We start from the raw sequence: 16,791 nt of genomic DNA, 5'->3' as shown, positions 1-16,791 counted from the left end.
TTTAGCTATAAGAAGGTATTTTAGGCAGCATAATTATGTTGCCTACTATTTGCAATAAATAACAATGAAAACATTTATTAAATGTAATAAAAAAACATAATGAAACATATAATTACAAATTAAACATATACTAGATCCATTATCATGTAAAGAACAAAAAAAGATATTTGATGAAATGCAACTGTAAACAGTATTATACCATACTTAAGATACATTTAAAGATCTCTTTTCCAAAATGCGTTAAACGCCAAATAAAAAAAAAAATGAGTTTGTCATGCCATTTTGCTGTGTACTAAACCTATTCTCTCTGCTCCATCAATGTTTCATGCCAAATCGCTATAGACAAATCCGGCGAAACACGGAAGTAAAGCAGCGCCGCCATTACTGCGTGCCTTGCTGCTAAGGAAGTAGCAGAAGTAGCCGTAGGCGGCTGTAGCAGATGTTAGCTATATAGTTTTTTTAGTATGTATGCTGTCGAGTGATGCCGGGCAGAGCGTGTTGTGTGGTTGGTTGTTTTAACAACAGCACAAAACTACAGGCCTGGAATAAAACCGTTTGTGTAATCCACGAAGCTTTGTTGCACATTGACTGCCCATGTTTACGGCCATACGGATTGCACGGAGTTCCTGGTCGAGTGGAGGACCAAGATGTGCGTCAAAAGTGGATGAAACACATAACCGAGATGGCTCATCGCATGCCAGATGATTAATAAAATAATCTTGAATACCTATAAGAACATGTATTTTATTGCTACAACTGGTCGTGGCTAAGGCCATCCTTAAAAATATTTTGGTTTGCCGTAACAGCCAAAAAAATAAAAAATGGTCGGTAGGTCGTAAAAAATGTAAAAATAATTTTTTTTTTATTGCATCACATTAAGTGTATTGTGATTGTCAAAACATTTTAGTAACTAAGCTGAATTTTATTAGGTTTAGTGACATGTTACAATGTTTACATGGTAGGCTACAATTTCTGGTAAGCTACACTTTTTTATTATTTTTATTCAATTATTATTATTTAATTATTATTGTGATTTGATTTAATATTGACTCATTTGGATAAATATTAGCTAGGCTACACAAGGTAGGCATTAATTTTTCTCAAGAAAAAAACAACTCACCTAACTTAATGCTGTAAACATACAGAGAACCCTATCAGCTGGCAGTATTATTTAAAAATAGCAATTTAAATATAATGCATTTTTTATTATAATAACAACTTTATTTAATGATATAAGTAAAAATATAATAAAGATGTAATACAGTACACATAACAGCCAAAACAGGTTCTGTGTGAGGAGCTGCTAGCTGACAGCGTTCGGTCATTTCTGAGAGATTTACCTCAGACAAAGGTAAGTGTGAATACATAAATCCATTTTGAAAAACATGTTTACAAGAACATAACATTATACGTCGTTTGATGTTGTAATATTTTTTAATCTGTATTTCTAGCATGTCACATTTACAAGCACCAAAACGGTATTTATTGTTTGAATTTCGTAATAAAATTGACAGAATCTGAGAGCTGAGATTTTTTTCTATCATAAGTAACCTGCTCTGTCTAGTCTGTCGGTCTCTGTGTCCTCTTTACTTCGCGATTTTTCTGTGCGTGAGAAAATGGATGTGTGGCGTGAGAGCGTGTGAAAAGCGTCAATTGCGTGTGTCTCACATTTTATTGCATTTGTATTAGCTGTTTGAAGAGTAAAAAAAAATCCGTGGGTCTTAACGCAATTACAATCGGCAAGTCGGTCGGACTAAAAGGGGAAAAAATAATTAATTGGGTCGGTCCTAAATTGACAGGGTCAGTCGGGTTATGGCAAACAAGAATATTTTTAAGGATGGCCTAATAAATATTTGAAACTGTGAAGCTTGTGAACATATTAGCAACACAGCTAGTAATGACAGCGTTGGGTTTTATTGTTGTCATCAATTAATACACTTCTTAATTACATTACATTACATTTTTACATTATTACATTATGTTGTCAATATTAAATTACCTTTATCGGTAAGTTTTGGCCACTGCCTGACATCATCTACCCACGTTCCCTTTCACCAGACATTTTCTTTATTGAGCAGGATGCGCTTTAATTGAAATGTCATTAGAGGGCACCGGCAAGTGTCACACCCTCACACTTCGCAGGCACGCAGTAATGGCGGCAGGCAAGATGGCGGCGCCCATAGAGTTCGCGGCGGATTTGTGTATATTTCCTTGTTTAAAATATACTGCAAGATGCAGTTTCTTTCCAAACCGCTATAAGCGCCGAACCTGTTTTTAGCTTAAATGCAATATGTCCTCTCGACCAATCAGAATTCGGCGAGCGTTTGATGCAATCTAACATTGCGGTTCTTTGAAGCGAGGGAGTTTGTTTGTGCTCAGTCTTCAAAATGAGTGCTTTAAACTCTATTAACACTTTTGATGGCCTGGATGAGCCAGTGAGACCTACACCTGGGGGCCGGAGTCCAGAGCGCCAACTCGGCTCGGTTCCCGAGATAGGGTCGTTTGAATATAAGGGTGTCTTGGCTCGCCTCGCCTCGTATGTGTGTGTGTGCGCAAGTGTGTGACATCGTATCAGGCGATCAAGCTGTTCAGTAAACTGTTTAAAACATATAGTTACCCGATCAATACTGAGATTCTGGATGTTTTTATATAAAAAGGCTAAAAAAAAGGATGGATTTGTAGTGTTTTGAAACAAAAAAAAAAACAAACATTGAATTTATAATCAACAGAATTGTTGTTTCATTTAACAATCATTGTTTAAAATGTTCAGACTGAGCCAATAAACCATTTTAACAGGATAAATTAAATATTAACAAAATGTCTAGGTCTAGGTAAAAAAATGTCATTTTCATGAAAACTATTAAACGGGATTTATAGCATTTTGGAAAAGAGCTCCTCATTTGTTTTGACTCGTTTTGTTTCATTTTAGTATATTAAAAATTTTAATAAATTGTTAAAAACTTTTGCTTGTAAAATTACAGGGATGTTTACATAATAATAATTTGTAATTTTTGCAGTATTATCTATCAAAAATTGAGTCTAAAAATGTTGTTTGTGTTATGTAAAACAGAATTCACCTCATTGTCACCATGTACACAGAATGACACGCCAATGAATTCAATTTCAACAAGAGGTTTATGTTTTACTGTCTCAGCAGATAATAGAGCAATCAAACCTGTCTGTGTGGTCGGTTTGATTCCCTTTGGTTCCAGTGACCCCCTGCTATCATTTCAGAGACAACCTGTGTGGCACACCATATTATTTCTACATGACTTCATCTTCACAAACAGGAACAACACTCCCTCCCTGTGAGGACATACAATATAGCTTTGTTGTTACTATTCTTATTCATTAAAGGAGGCAGCAAATACAATGTATCCACTCTACAATATATACTTCACTTTGTTGCATACTAATGGTATAATAAATGTAGGATGCTGTCTGTATGTTTGTGTACTGTACATTTCAAACTGACGGTATATTCCGAATTATTAAACTACTGCTACTGCTTTGTTTAATCAACACTGGTTAAAATGTCTGCCATGTAATGGAAATGAACAGTACACACTCTGCTATTATGGCTCAAATGGCATCAAACTATAGATTACATTCATTCCATTTATTCATATCAAAAAAGGGACCTTCAGGTATCCTGGAGGATTGCACTGCCCCCTGCTGATTGCATTGTGCATGGTTTTCACTTTCAAAGAAAGATTCCTGGCACCTTGGAGTTGCATACAGGTGTCAGAAAGTTTGAGTCTACTAGAAAAATGTTTTCTTTTTTGCATTATTATTATTATTGAATAAAGTTTTAAAATTACAAAATATCAGTATAATATATAATAACGCTCTAAAGAGCATCTTGAGGAATCAATGTCATTTTTTTCTTCTAAAAAATTCAGTTATGTTATTTTATGTCATAACTCGAACAATTATGTTCTCATTTCCACGTTCAAATGTGAAAAATCCTAAATTTACAATATGGGTTTCAGACCAACAGAATGAAAGCTCTAGTCATCTTTAAATTCTCTAGGAAAGACTAATTCTCAAACACTCATCATTTTCACTCCTGAAGCCTATGGGAGATAAAGCGTTGCTTGGGGCTTTTCGACTCCTGAGTCATTCTAATTGGAAATTGGTCTTTTTTTCCTGTATGAGATGACCCAATGGACAAAAAGATTCCTGTTGCTCATTAATATGAGCCTTCAGGATACGCCGCTGACACACTCATTACTGACACAATCAATCATCTTCAATGTTGAGAGTGTGAGCGGCTATAAATAGTTTTACTCTGAACCCAGAATTTGTTTTATATTAGAGGGAAGTCAGGTATGGTTTCATTTTGAGGCTGACTTGGTCTCCTTACTACTCTGAAAAAACATTTATATGGTCGCTAACAGCTTTAAATGTATGTACTGTATCAACACTTGTATTCACATCATTATGCCATTTTCAAAATTTTTTACTTTAATGTGATGAATTTACAAGTGAAACATTTACATTAAGTACAAATGTTAACTTTTACTTGATTTTATTAATCAGGAATTGTTTGAATTGTGGAAGAGGGGGATTAAAGATAAGAGTTTTAAATTTTAATAAATGCAGTGATGCATTTTGCACAACAAGAGGCAAAATAAATAAACGTAACTAAACAGAAGTAGGTTTCATGTTGACTTTAATACATATTTTACTGTGCATTTAATTATGGATATGGTTGACTATTTCAATAACTGTCATATGCATACACTGCATATGACAGAAAAAAATTGAAGTTTTAAATAAAACAAAGATTGCTGGAGTGTGTTTGAACACTTTCAGGTTTTCTATTGTGAAAAACTGAAAAAATGTGAAATTTACTAGCAATTTATGAATGAAAACTGTTTCCACACCAATATCCAATTATAAAATACTGTGTTTTCTGTACAATATTTCAGCCCTTACAACTCTAACGTTCAGAGATTAATGCAGCCTGCCAAACTATAGGCTGAAGCAGCTGCAAAAATAGAACAACATGTGCTGCTGATTTCTGGGGCTGAGGCACCCCTGGTGGCCAGTAGTATGAGGACACTTGATGGCAGTGCTGTTTCCCTGCAGAAATCAATAGACACACTATATGTCAACCAGTGATAATGAGCCCCTCTCAGGTTTCCACGTGGAACCAGACAAGCCCTAATTACACCCTTACAAAGCAGTATAGACTAGAACATATTCCATCAAGTGTATTAAAAACTTAATCAGTGGCCACAGTAAAGTAGAACACAATTTTAAAAAGGTGCTATGCATGACAAACACCACCAATCAGAAGTTTGAAGAACCTGCACATTGCTTATTATCATATTCTGCTTTTTAAACACAAATCAGTCATTATAAATTATTTTTTTCTATTGACAAAAAATATACAGTGAAAACTTAATAGAAAGTAATTATGTTTTCAGATAATATTTTATACATTAATATTTTATTCCAGTGGCAAAGTGGATTATTTTAATGTATAGTGCTGGATAATTGTTGGCTACTATCAGATCTGACTTTAAAAAATAATAATTTATTTTATTTTTTTTTACAAAGAAATTCTTTAATTTGTAATAAAGTATTTTAAGTAAAAAAAAAATAAATTAAGCATAAGATTTTGAGAAGGTTTTGACTGATAGCACCGCAATGAAGGTCATGAATATTTTCATTTATGTGGTGGTTTTATCCTCTTTTCATCTGCTCAGTTCTGGATATAATGTGTTATTCATATTACAGTAATGTTTCATTGGCAGACTGTAGCCTTGGTCTTATTTGGATATAGCTACAGAAACAAAGGGATCTGTTTACAGAATGTAAACATCTGCTGAACATCTATAAATTCCACAAAAAACACATCTCACCGAGCCCTTCTCATATGGCTAAGAAAACATAATGTCTTTTTTCTTCTTCTTCTTTGAAAAAGAGCTACATACAATGGAAACTGATGAAGAAATTCTGAGGGGAAAAAAAGATCAGCTTATATCAGGCCAAAGTTATACAGCGAAGAGTTGTACATCACTGCTGGCCCAGTAAAACTCCAGGAAAAGAGCTTACAGTGAAAGTAGGGAGGAAAGTGGAACAAAGTAAGTAAACAGACTGCTATTCTTAGCACAGAGAGGATGAAGAAGTGCTCAGGAGAAAGTTCTCCAGCTATTGAGAGCAACTATAGAGAATGAAAGAAAGAAATGAAGAGTTGGAGATGGAAGATTTATCACTTTGCACCATCAATGTGAAACTCTTAGAAAAGACTCCCAAAGCAATGTGACATTTGAACAAGAGCTAGAAATGTCAGAGAAAACTGGAAGGCAAGACACATAAAATAGTTTTAATAATTTATTTATTAAAGTCAACATGAACTCACAACTGACCCATTTGCTTTCGTAACCCTGTAAAGCCTGACATATGAAATAAAATTCTAAACAATCCTTTGAAAAAATAAATGGAACAGTTTTTGAACCTTTAAACAAAAAAACAAAAAAAAGTTTTTGTTGAGTATTATATTTGATACATCAGGCTTTTATGGCTCATATAGTATGATATAGGAGAATATAGACCTCATATTCGAGGAGTTTTATTCACAGGCCCAAACTGAGCAAATAATTGGTGCAGTTGCTGATATTTATATGTCCCAGAAAAAGTAAGAAGAAATTCTGATAGTTTGTAATGCAAATATTAGATGTTTTACTCAGAATGTCACAATCTGAAAGTAAAATGCATTGCCAATGCCATTTTATGTTGTCTTAAAAAAAATAATAATAATAATAAAATTAAGTAAATGTGACAAAAAAGTCCACCTCTCTCTGTGAAGGCGAAGACTGTTCAAGGTTTCTGCATCTTTTATTTTTGAATTTAAATTTTGAGTGCTATTTATATGCTCTCATTATTCATGTAGTCACCCCTGATGGACATACAGAGAATTTAGCACCCATTATCTTAGGCTAAATGCTTTCAAATGTAAATTTATTTCCACAGTGTGCTTTTCAAAAATTACAGCTCACGTCCTTCAGAGCTCTGTGATTGGTTGGCTGAACGGGGAGACATTTTACTCCACTATTATTGACGGCCTGCCAACACGTCCCAGGGGCGTGGCAGGAAATGACAGATATGCTGTCGACGCAGCCATGGGCGGGATTGAGAGCTGACTGATGGCCTGTTGAGAGGCTCTGAGGTGGGTGGGACGGGGGAAGTTTGGCAGGGAAAACAGATCAATGCCCAGTGACAGCAAGCCCTCAAAGACCTGAAGAGTCACGATGTGTGAATGTAGAGAGTGCCTGTCGCCTTCAAACACACACACGCACACACGCACACACACACACACACACACACACACACACATCTGTGAAAAATATCCTGAATTATTTATGTCTGCAATTAACTGATTTACAGAAATGGCATTTTCCCACCCTCTGGTGCTAAATGATCACATGCCATCAGGTCGTTTTATTATTGATCATAAATTCTCATGTCAGACACATTAGCAGCTTAATATTGTCAAACCATGTGATGTCATAGTTGGCACTTCAGCTGATTTTGTGAAGCTCTATGTCATCTGCAGATGGTAATCCATGTAAAGGTTTCTCTTTTTTTTGAAAGGAAGCGACATGCAGGTTTCAGCCTCACCCTTTTCAACCTTAGAAACCATGGCAACGGTGAGGCGGAGGACCCAAGGAGGGAAGAGGGAGCAGCTTTTGTAGCAGAGCTGGGAAGCCATTATGGCACAGAGCAGCTGACCTTTGAGCCACTTCAGACTGATATGATAGGCAGATGGGGAAAAGAACAGACATCCAAATACAGCCAGATCTACTGCATTTATTTGATTGTGGTGGAAGTTCAAATAAAGTAAACAGGAAGTGTCTGTAAGCAGAGCTGGCCGCTTAGCTGGAAAACAATGTATATTAGATTAACCGTTATATTCAACCGAGTCTTACAAATACATTTCTCACAAACATTTTTCACTTAGGTAACATAACACATGACCAGAAGCTCATCCACCTCAAAAGGAAGATTTAGACCAGTTTATAGCTTATAAACTGGATTATGTAAGTACAAAAATATGAGCGTTACAGTTCTGCTGTGTAAGTGGATTTACTATAAACACATTTGCTTTTCATTTTTGCAAACCAATGGGTTTGAAAATGATTTTTCATGGATATGCCACAAAAACTTTCATTAGAAATTAGGTTGACAATAGCCTCTAATATTCTATTACATTCTATTCTGTATATTCTTTTTATACAACAGTCCTTGAATTTGATTGGTCATGCAGCATTCCAAGATGAACAGTGCAACAGCATGGGGACTTTTCACTGTTTGTATCAGTCTGTTTATTAGTGGTGAGGATTTTTCAGTGATTTTTCTGCAGGTTATATTGTTACGCAAGTAGTTGGCTGACAGGTGACTGTTTTTATGAGTAAAGGCCAGAACACACCAAGCCGACGCCGACGAACTAGTGGAGACGAAAGCAGACTGCGGGGTTGGCTCACGTCGGTAGCGTCTGTGTCCAAAGTTGCCCTGACACACCAAACCGACGCTAAACAGCCGACGGCCAAGCAGCACGTTAGTTCTGCGCCTGCGTGAGATGAAATGCCTTTCCGAAACAGCAGGCGGCAGTAGCTGAGCAGCCAATCAGAATGATCAGATGGCCAGACGGACCGACGAGCTCCAACGCCGATTCAACATTTCGAATCGGCCAAAAAAAGGCTGACGAGGACCAACTTCAGCCGACGGTGCGGAACACACTGAGAAAACTTAGTCGGCCGACGAAGAAAAACTGCCCGACGGCCGACCGTCGGCTTGGTGTGTTCCTGCCTTAAGTCATTTGAATCATTCAATCAACCACTTCATTCAAAAACACTGATTCATTCACAAACAAAACAAATGATGGCAAAGACTGTGTATACCAAGATGGTTTACTCATCTTACTATGAATGCGAGAAACTGCAAAGCCCAATATGGCAGAACAAGTCCTGCCTTCCAAATAAAAGACCCAATAACCAATTGGTGAAAACACCACTGCAGCTGCCATTAGGAGTGCCCCAGCTGCCTGGATGATCACTGAATCATTCACTCAACCAATTCATTCAAACAGACTGACTCCTTCAGAAATGAACCACCACTGGATTCTTCTTTGATTTCCTCTGGAACTATTTCTGTTAGGTTTGTAACAAAATACTGAAACCAAATGATTTTCATTATGTTTGTTTCCATTAATGGTTTTTGGACATCTGCATTCTTCTTCCAACACAGGCAGAACATTACACTAAAATATTCAATGACAGTTTTTCCTGCACTGCTCTAAAACTACTGAACCTAGATCTTCCTCAAAAGCACAAAAAAAATGAATCATTACAATGAAGCAATGAATTCTACTTAAGTAGAATCAGAATCCTTGGGCTCTATTTTAAACGATCTAAGCACATGGTCTAAAGCGGCCTATAGGTGCATATTACTAACGCGCTCTTTAAATAACAAAAAAATGTTGTGCCATTGACTTTAAACCAGGTTTCAGTTGGTCAATGGCATAGTCTATTTCAGTTGCTTCAAAATAGCAACACGGCAACAATGTGCCTGTTTTCCTTGTTTTCAGACCAGCACACCCATGGGCGCACAAATGGTGACGTGAAAACGATAACTGCGTCAGGCTGAAACTTGCATCAAAAAACACTTGCATCGTGCCTGCCGCCACATTGTGCCGGGTGTATGATAGGGCCCCTTGTGGTTAAAGGTTTTTTTTTTTTCTTTCTTCCTTGTGTTTAAAGGTGCTTTATGTAAGAATTACAGCTAGTGGTTGAAATGGGTACTTCAAAATATTGTTTGCCCCACCCACTCCTCCTCAGACTCGACGCTCACACGGGTTGCCAGTTTGAAGACACGCAACAGGAGCGAGCTCAATTGACATTGGAAGGTGAGGAGACTTACACACTGTAAGATAATTAGTTGATTTATTGATTTATGACTTGATATTGCATTTTAATATGCTCCGTTTCATAGAGATTTTTAGATGGATGCTGAGGCTTTTTGAGGCTTTTTAGGTCTCTAATCCAGTTTGTTCGCTGGCTTCCAAGGCTGCAATTCGCTGCATGTGTTTTCCGCCAACTGGCAACCCGGGGTGGCGTATACTATTGGGTAAACTGGCAAAGTGCGGTCTTACACAGACCAAAACAAAAACAGAAATTCCGACACGGAACGCAAATTTCAAAGTAAAATAAATTTACAAAGAAACCTAACACTTCAAGTATTACACATGTATCTAAGAATAGTTTGTAGTAGAACAGGAAGAAGTTCTCATGGGTCACCAGTAGGTCATCCTACATGGAATCTGCGAGCACAAAAAAAAAAAAAAACACCAATTTTTACAGATTAAGAATATTCAGAATAAGACTTTAGTAACCTCAGCTACAGTATGTTTAACATATTGTAATCGGCTCAGCTGAGACTCCCATCCCAGTTGTTTGTCTTGCTGACAGAGCTCAAAAGGCCTGATTATCCGGCAACAGACAGATAAAATAACATCTGTCTGCGTAAGAAAAGCAAAAACACTTTAACCAAAAAGCGTGAACTAAAATGTTGCAGGTGGAACATATTATTATGCAATTATCTGGACAGAAAAGCTGTACACAATGTAACAGTACTAGATGGTTGCATGTGTTTAGTCAGTGGGGAGTGTTTGCGCATTCAAACTGAAGGGTACTGCTCACCATGACAGCTGGGGCTTAATATGACAGGCCTGGATCGCTGCTGCCCGCCATCTGTTTGGATGATGCATTTCACGCCGTCGCATTTCAACCAGGCGGAGCCAGTCTTTCAAATCAACTTCCTCTCCACACTTACTCAAAGTCAATTTCCAACACATGATGAGATTATTATTCAGGCTTAAAGTTTGGTGGGGTTTTTGCTAACATATTCAGCTGCAGCCTATTTTTACCTTCAGTTCATCTCAAAGCAGCCAGACTGTTCATCTCATGAAATCAGTCTAGGCATTTGTGTTGGCCGATCTTTGCAAATGACAGACACTTGAAGAATTCACAGTGGTCCACGTGTGGTGTGACGCATAAAGCTGCAAAACAATCACTTTTTATGAAGAAAAATCAAATGCTTTGTTTTGGCATACCGTTGTCTCTCACTTTAAGTATAAAGTGAGACATTTCTAAATCAAGTCTACGTGAATGAGAACATGGAGGGCTAAGAATAACATTTCTCTTCTCAAGCACTTATATGATCAAGTCCTCTGGGAGACAATTGCAATTGTATCAGTGATATATCTCTCACACTTAAATGATACAAAACATGTTTTAACGTTAACAGTCTGCTCCACCGTTATCACAGTAGGAAACAAAACTCTCAAATGTGATAATAGTGAAAAAGTGACAGAGAAACCTTCTCTAACTTTCATGATCAATTTGTGAGTTCTGCGTTGTGCGTCTCTACAGATAATGGGGATTTTTCAATGCTATCTCACAACCAATTTGTACGTATTTTACGAGGTGGTACAACCTCACTCATACGATTTGTCTAAACCCCAGGGGCGGGGTTAGGGGTAGGTCATCGTACAAATTCATACGAATTCAGCAACTCGTAAAATACGTACGATTAAGCAAAAAGCTTACAAATTCGTACAACCTCACTCGTACGAATTTGTATTATGTTTTATTAACGTAGTTCAGGAGGAACAAGTCAAATAAGCTACCCAATCATTACGTCACCTTAATGATTACGTCATCTCAACCAGCTGTCAACAATCTGTAATCAACGTATCTACCCAATCGGCATGAGTTCAGGCCTGTATATAATCACAGTCAAAACTCACCCAAGGTACTCTGTGTTTGGGCCGATTACCGAGCTCGGAGCCCTCTCCCCGGACAGCACGCCAAATACGTTTACCAATTTATTTACCTGACTTATTTGTAAGTGTGAAATCGTGAAATGTTTTTTTAATTGGCCACCTTGTAAAATACGTATATACCAATTGCTGTGAGATTGGGTTGGGATTTTTACATTAATTAAAAAAAGTAAATATGTGAAAATCAGAAGTTCAGATTTGGCTGTTTTACTGCTTCTAGATTCCAGGTAATGTATTTTCCTTCACTGTTTGACATTTTAATTTTTTGTGTGATAGTACAAAGGTAATGAGCATTTAATATGGTAGGCACTAAAGATGAACATTCTAATTGCTGTATACAAAGCATACAATGGAAACTGCAATTGCCTTTTCTTCCCTATTGTGATGTATCTCTGAGTGAAACATCTTCCAAACTAGAAAAATATGTAGGGCGGTACTTGATTTTGTGACAAAAAAAATAAAATAAAATAAAATAAAATAAAATAAAAAAATAATAATAATAATAATAATAATAATAAACTGCAATAGTCTATAAAAAACAAGAATGGTCAATTCTGATTTTGACTTCAAAGTGTAAAAATATACCATCAACTTCACTTTCCTGCTGCACCTTAAAACCTGTGACTTTTAAGTTTGTATTCTTTGAATCCTATCTTTTATATGAATTCAGAGGTCAGACTTTGCACATAGTGAAATGCATAAGCTTCCAGTGTTCCACATTCATATAGGTAAAAATAAAAGTCAATGGAGCGAAACGTCTAGTGTAATTTATGACTGGTTTATGAAACACTATAGTGTAGTAGCGTTTTTCTTCACAATACCATATTTGACATTCGAAAATACTCACACCTCCTATAAAAGACTTTGTTTCAGGATGTGTAGTGAAATGACACATTTTGAAACAGTTGGATAACCTGAGTATGCTCCAGAGAGATGTGATGTAACCATCAGATTAGATGTAGATTAATTTCTTGGAATGGATCTAAGCACGGAGATAAGCGCATCCTGTATTCGGTAAAGCCTAGAAAAGCATTTTGGGAGATCATTTTTATTGTACAAAATTTTTCATATATTTTTTTTTTATCAGTATGACTGCTTGACAAAGTGTTTACGCTATATAAAGCATCAAGAACAGGCCATGTAATTCTGTGTGATACTAATTTGCATGCCATTAGTGTTATAATGCTATGTGTGCATTATTCATAATAGAGAAGTAAGCCTACAATTGAGTGTGACATTTCAACACAAGCACTATCATTTTCAATGGTGTGTGGAAAGGTAATTAAAAACATTGTGTTGATTGACCTACTCAAATGTCCTTAGTCATGTGGCTTAGTTAATACACTAGTGAAATATACAAAAAAAAAAATACAGCCGTTCTCATTGGGTCCTGAGGCTCACATGACGAGACTTCAACCACAACATGCTAGTCACGATTTGTAATTCTCAACCTCCTGTCTTCAGGCAGTCTGCTTGATCTTATCCAGTCTGTCACACATTGTGGACCGTGACACAAGGCAAAGCCAGGTTCTCTGACTGCCCCCCGCTTGATTGGGTATACAGAGAAAGTCAATATGCTTCTCTTCATGAAAGGAAACATATCCACAGGCCTCTATCCTTTTGAATGTCACTCTATTCTGGGCCAGCCACCTATGGATGATTAATTAAGGTCACTGTACTGGCTCACAGCCCTGCCAAACAGAGCAAGGGATTACAAGATGAAAAACTTGGTGTGATATTTTATACACTTGACAGCCTGTAGATCAGGAAGTCAATGAATAGTCTAACCATCTAATAACTTAACCATCACTGCATATTGACTGACTATTGAGAAGAAGAACACAATCATTATAATTATGTATAAATATTTCAGAGCCGGTGTTTACGCTTTACTGGGAGCCTATGATTGATTTACTTATAGTTGTCTGTGCAAGCTGGGATTGGAAAAATAATTAAAGAATTGGAAAAAAAAAGAAAAACATACAGTTCACACTGAATTTTCAAAGTTTGATTATTGGAGTGTTTTACAAGAAAATTATTAAATTTTAAATCAATGTATTGATTTTTTTTGTAAGTATTTGTGAAACTTACTAGCAATTTCTGAGTGAAATTTGTTTTAAGGTAAATCCTACACTTTTTTTCAGTATGTAAGTACCATATGACACAAACAACTGTGTTGCAAAATTAATGGTATTGATGAGTTGAAGCCAGTGAAAATGGCTTGAGGTGAAGTTATGTTGTGAAGGGCACAAGTGCACATTGTTTCTTGTCTTTATGATGAATAAGATTGTAAGAGCAGTGAAGATCTGATGCTAGAGATGTGATTTTACTCCACAAGGTTTTACAAACATTAGTGTGCGCAAACGTAATACAGTCACCTGTGTATTGTCTCACAACAATAAAGATCTGTGAATTGTTCCTATGCTTTACAAGCCAGACTGACATATTATATTTTCAAATTTTAACCTTCAATTGATATTGGACAAAACTTTTGTTTCACGCAACTTTATCCACAACAATTATTACTTGCAAAACACAACAGGTAACACAATCAAGTGGGATTGATTGAGACGAACCCCTGTCTGCTGATTGTCACTGCCTTGTTCATTAATTATTCAGCACAATCCACTTGCCCTGACAGACTGTCACCGGGCGAAGCGTGACTTCAGAGTATTCACAGTTCCGTTGGCCCAAAAGTAGGATCCAAAGCTTGTTAAACGAGCCAGTTGCTGTCTGAGGCGAAAGCACTTAGAACAATTTAATGTAACATACCAAAACAAACTAATACCAAAACAAAACTAATTTAGTCTTAGTTTGTAAAATAATACCTGTGGTTCTGAGTAGTCTAAAACAAAATTAAAACATTATAAAATAACCAGTTGTCTAGATTATTTTACAGTAAGTACCTTTAAGAATCACAACCTTCTGCAGTCAGCTCTAGCAGGCCTTGACCCTGCAAAGCATGAACGATTTGTCTAGACAGTTTCAATGACGAAAAGTGAATACATCCGCCATTAGCCAAGTATGCTATTCCCCACAGACACAAAGAAATCATGCACTTAGTATCATGTCTGTAGACTGAAATAAACCAGCTAGAGATACTACTAAAACATACTGATATAAGCACAAGGATTAAATTCATATTAGCTAAAAAGGCAAAATTTGAAGAAGTTTTCTCAAGGTTACTCCATTTGACCAGAACAAAACATGGCTTATATATATGTTATATATATTAGGGCTGTCAACATTAACGCGTTAACGCATGCGATTCATTCAAAATCTTTAATGCGTTAAAATAATTTAAGCATATTTCACTCAAAAAATTACTAAAGCATGTGAAATTGCGTCATAACGTAATTTACGTCACGTGGTTAGATGATCTTAAAGTCCATGCTGATTATATCAGAGATGGCAGAGAGAATTATTCATTCCAGTGTCTGTTTCGCTTTAAAACACAAATTCTCTGTCATATTGTGTCATAGTATCTGATGAGCGCTAGCCCTCCCACATCACGCTGTTCCTGTCTGAACGGAATGTCGAAACATCCCACCGCTGTAAGGCCAGATGATATAAAAACTATGTTTCTCGGCTGGATAAAGCAAATCAGCTTCTTGCTTTGAAAGTTTTGATGGATGAGGATTGCAATCAAAGTAAAGACGATTGTGGTGACATACAGGAGTCGTACATTAAAGGATTAGTCCACTTTTAAATAAACTTTTCCTGATAATTTACTCACCCCCATGTCATCCAAGATGTTCATGTCTTTCTTTCGTCAGTCAAAAAGAAATGAAGGTTTTTGATGAAAACATTCCAGGATTTTTCTCCATATAGTGGACTTCAATGGCCTCCAGACGGTTGAAGGTCAAAATTAAAGTTTCAGTGCAGCTTCAAAGGGCTTTAAATGATACCAGACGAGGAATAAGGGTCTTATCTAGCAAAATGATCGGTCATTTAAAAAAAAAAATACAACCGTTTATGCTTTATAAAAACAAAATATTGCCTTGAACGTACTTTCCGTTTCTGCATTCTTCAAAATGCTTACGCTGTATGTCCTACGCCTTCCCTATTCTACTTACGGAACGAACGCGGCACCAGTTTAGTTTTTTCCGTAAGTAGAATAGGGAAGGCGTAGGACATACAGCGTAAGTATTTTGAAGCTGCACTGAAACTGTAATTTTGACCTTCAACCGTTTGGAGAGGCCAATGAAGTCCACTATAAGGAGAATAATCCTGGAATGTTTTTATCAAAAACCTTAATTTCTTTTCGACTAATGAAAGAAAGACATGAACATCTTGGATGACATGGGGGTGAGTAAATTATCAGGAAAGTTTATTTAAAAGTAGACTAATCCTTTAAGCACGCGTGAGTCCGTTATGTTGATGCGCATGTATCAGCATGAAATCATGTATGCGCCCTCGACGCACTGATCGCACATTGTATTTATGCACAGACACATTTCAGTACATTCACGTTGTTTTCACACACATTCAGGATAATGTTTGGATTTGTCCTGTGTATGTTGCTCTGTACTTTGTGCAGGTCAAGGCGGTTGGTTTAGGTTGACTTTTGGCAGACGTTTTATATATATATATATATATATATATATATATATATATATTATTTAAAAAAATTGCTTCAGTGCACTATGTAAAAGTAATAAAAAAATTAACCCAAACTTTATATGCCAACTTTTTGTTCAACTTTTTGTTGCTATTATATAATAATATGCAAATATATCTGTTCAAGTTCCAGTTCAAGTATATATATATATATATATATATATATATATATATATATATAATAACACAGGTTGCTTGAAGGCAACGATTTGTGACGCATCATCGGCTCTGACGTCATTCTTGTCTTCGAAGGTCAAATCAGTGAATAGTGAAAACAACATGTGGCAGACGTAGCCTTTCGTAAAAACTCTTTGGATTAC

General features: G+C 36.4%; 1 protein-coding gene across 3 annotated transcripts in view; it reads right to left on the bottom strand.

Moving 5' to 3' along the window:
* Positions 1–16,791, bottom strand: part of dpp6b (dipeptidyl-peptidase 6b) — a 161,556-nt gene that overhangs the window by 114,178 nt on the left and 30,587 nt on the right. The window lies entirely within an intron of this gene.

The sequence above is a fragment of the Megalobrama amblycephala genome, linkage group LG17, assembly GCF_018812025.1.
Source record: "Megalobrama amblycephala isolate DHTTF-2021 linkage group LG17, ASM1881202v1, whole genome shotgun sequence".
Lineage (NCBI taxonomy): Eukaryota > Metazoa > Chordata > Actinopteri > Cypriniformes > Xenocyprididae > Megalobrama > Megalobrama amblycephala.
This window is presented reverse-complemented; position numbering and strand designations above follow the sequence as displayed.